Source organism: Schistocerca gregaria, unplaced genomic scaffold (genome assembly GCF_023897955.1).
Source record: "Schistocerca gregaria isolate iqSchGreg1 unplaced genomic scaffold, iqSchGreg1.2 ptg000692l, whole genome shotgun sequence".
Classification (NCBI taxonomy): Eukaryota; Metazoa; Arthropoda; class Insecta; order Orthoptera; family Acrididae; genus Schistocerca; species Schistocerca gregaria.
In genome coordinates this window covers 270,433-274,293 of record NW_026062072.1, presented here as the reverse complement: position 1 = coordinate 274,293, position 3,861 = coordinate 270,433, and positions in this window count along the sequence as shown.

The window sequence follows — 3,861 nt, the reverse complement described above, 5'->3', positions numbered from 1 at the left end:
CTTTGGTGCCTTGGACATGAGCTAGGACCTTAAGAATCTGCATGAAAGGAGGACTAGCAGCCGAGTTGCACGGGAGAATGTGAAAAGTGTTCATATGTAGTAAAAACCTGAGAAACCCGTCCGTTTTCGTCATATGTTATCGAATCGACTTAAAGCCAGATCGTCACATTGGCCGCTCTTCTCTCTGAAACGGTTGTACTTATCGTCTGAAAGCTATGTCGCGTGCTGCGGTTTGCGGAGACACTAAAAGCACCATAGTAGAACACAGATGAAGCTTCTAAGATGATGTAATAGCCAGTAAGAATTAGTACAATACCAGTTTTAGGTATCGATTATTGACTTTTTAGCTGGCTTTAGAGCCTTGCACATGAGCTAGGACCTTAAGATTCTGCATGAAAGGAGGGCTAGCAGCTGAGTTGCACGGGAGAATGTGAAAAGTGTTCATATGTAGTAAAAACCTGAGAAATCCGTCCGTTTTCGTCGTTTGTTATCGAATCGACTTAAGGCCTGATCGTCACATTGGGCGCCCTTAACTCTGAAACGGTTGCACTTATCGTCTGCAAAGCTATGTCGCGTGCTGCAGTACGCGGAGACACTAAAAGCAGCATAGTAGAACACAAATGAAGCTTCTAAGTTGATGTAATAGCTAGTAAGAAGTAGTACAATTGAAATTTTAGATATCGATTATTGACTTTTTAGCTGGCTTTGGTGCCTTGCACATGAGCTAGGACCTTAAGATTCTGCATGAAAGGAGGACTAGCAGCCGAGTTGCACGGGAGAATGTGAAAAGTGTTCATATGTAGTAAAAACCCAAGAAATCCGTACGTTTTCGTCATTGGTTATCGAATCGTCTTAAAGCCAGGTCGTCACATTGGCCGCTCTTCTCTCTGAAACGGTTGTACTTATCGTCTGCAAAGCTAGGTCGAGTGCTGCGGTATGTCGAGACACTAAAATAACCATAGTAGAACACAGATGAAGCTTCTAAGTTGATGTAATAGCCAGTAAGAAGTAGTACAATTCAAGATTTGGGCATCGATTATTGACTTTTAGCTGGCTTTGGTACCTTGGACATGAGCTAGGACCTTAAGATTCTGCATGAAAGGAGGACTAGCAGCCGAATTGCAGGGGAGAATGTGAAAAGTGTTAATGTGTAGTATTAAACTGAGAAATCCGTACGTTTTCGTCATTTGTTATGGAATTGACTTAAAGCCAGATAGTCACATTGGCCGCTCTTCTCTCTGAATCGGTTGTACTTATCGTCTGCAAAGCTATGTCGCGTGCTGCGGTATTCGGAGACACTAAAAGCACCATAGTAGAACACAGATGAAGCTTCTAAGTTGATGTAATAGCCAGTAAGAGGTAGTACAATTCAAGTTTTAGGTATCGATTATTGACTTTTTAGCTGGCTTTCGTGCCTTGGACATGAGCTAGGACCTTAAGATTCTGCACGAAAGGAGGACTAGCAGCTGACTTGCCTGGGAGAATATGAAAAGTGTTTATATGTAGTAAAAACCTGAGAAATCCTTCCGTTTTCGTCATTTGTTATCGAATCGACCTAAAGCCAGATCGTGACATTGGCCGCTCTTCTCTCTGAAACGGTTGTACTTATCGTCTGCAAAGCTATGTCTCGTGCTGCGGCATGTGGAGACACTAAAAGCACCATAGTGGAACACAGATGAAGCTTCTAAGTTAATGTAATAGCCAGTAAGAAGTTGTACAATTCAAGTTTTAGGTATCGATTATTGACTTTTTAGCTGGCTTTCGTGCCTTGGACATGAGCTAGGACCTTAAGATTCTGCACGAAAGGAGGACTAGCAGCTGACTTGCCTGGGAGAATATGAAAAGTGTTTATATGTAGTAAAAACCTGAGAAATCCTTCCGTTTTCGTCATTTGTTATCGAATCGACCTAAAGCCAGATCGTGACATTGGCCACTCTTCTCTCTGAAACGGTTGTACTTATCGTCTGCAAAGCTATGTCTCGTGCTGCGGCATGTGGAGACACTAAAAGCACCATAGTGGAACACAGATGAAGCTTCTAAGTTAATGTAATAGCCAGGATGAAGTAGTACAACTCAAGTTTTAGGTATCGATTATTGACTTTTTAGCTGGCTTTGGTGCCTTGGACATGAGCTAGGACCTTAAGATTCGGCATGAAAGGAGGACTAGCAGCCGAGATGCACGGGAGGATGTGAAAAGTGTTCATATGTAGTAAAAACCTGAGAAATCCGTCCGTTTTCGTCATTTGTTATCGAACCGACTTAAAGCCAGATCGTCACATTGGCCGCTCTTCTCTCTGAAACGGTTGTACTTATCGTCTGCAAAGCTATGTCACATGCTGTGGTATGCAGAGACACTAAAATCACCATAGTAGGACACAGATGAAGCTTCTAAGTTGATGTAATAGCCAGTAAGAAGTGGTACAATTCAAGTTTTAGGTATCGATTATTGACTTTTTAGCTGGCTTTGGTGCCTTGGACATGAGCTAGGACCTTACGAATCTGCATGAGAGGAGGACTAGCAGAAAAGTTGCACGGGAGAATGTGAAATGTGTTAATATGTAGTATTAACCTGAGAAATCCGTCCGTTTTCGTCTTTTGTTATCGAATCGACTTAAAGCCAGAGCGTCACATTGTCCGCCCTTCTCTCTGAAACGGTTGTACTTATCTTCTGCAAAGCTATGTCGTGTGCTGCGGTATGCGGAGACACTAAAAATACCATAGTAGAACACGGATGAAGCTTCTAAGTTGATGTAATAGCCAGTAAGAATTTGTACAATTCAAGTTTTAGGCATCGATTATTGACTTTTAGCTGGCTTTGGTGCCTTGGACATGAGCTAGGACCTTAAGATTCTGTATGAAAGGAGGACTAGCAGCAGAGTTGCACGGGAGAATGTGAAAAGCGTTCATATGTAGTAAAAACATGAGAAATCCGTCCGTTTTCGTCATTTGTTATCGCATCGACTTAAAGCCAGATCGTCACATTGGAAGCTCTTCTCTCTGAAACGGTTGTACTTATCGTCTGCAAAGCGATGTCGCGTGCTGCGGTATGTGGAGACACTAAAAGCACCATAGTAGAACACAGATGAAGCTTCTAAGTTGATGTAATAGCTAGTAAGAAGTAGTACAATTTAAATTTTAGATATCGATTATTGACTTTTTAGCTGGCTTTGGTGCCTTGGACATGAGCTAGGACCTTAAGAATCTGCATGAAAGGAGGACTAGCAGCCGAGTTGCACGGGAGAATGTGAAAAGTGTTCATATGCAGTAAAAACCTGAGAAACCCGTCCGTTTTCGTCATTTGTTATCGAATCGACTTAAAGCCAGATCGTCACATTGGCCGCTCTTCTCTCTGAAACGGTTGTACTTATCGTCTGAAAGCTATGTCGCGTGCTGCGGTTTGCGGAGACACTAAAAGCACCATAGTAGAACACAGATGAAGCTTGTAAGATGATGTAATAGCCAGTAAGAATTAGTACAATACCAGTTTTAGGTATCGATTATTGACTTTTTAGCTGGCTTTGGAGCCTTGCACATGGGCTAGGACCTTAAGATTCTGCATGAAAGGAGGGCTAGCAGCTGAGTTGCACGGGAGAATGTGAAAAGTGTTCATATGTAGGAAAAACCTGAGAAATCCGTCCGTTTTCATCGTTTGTTATCGAATCGACTTAAAGCCTGATCGTCACATTGGGCGCCCTTAACTCTGAAACGGTTGCACTTATCGTCTGCAAAGCTATGTCGCGTGCTGCAGTACGTGGAGACACTAAAAGCAGCATAGTAGAACACAGATGAAGCTTCTAAGTTGATGTAATAGCTAGTAAGAAGTAGTACAATTGAAATTTTAGATCTCGATTATTGACTTTT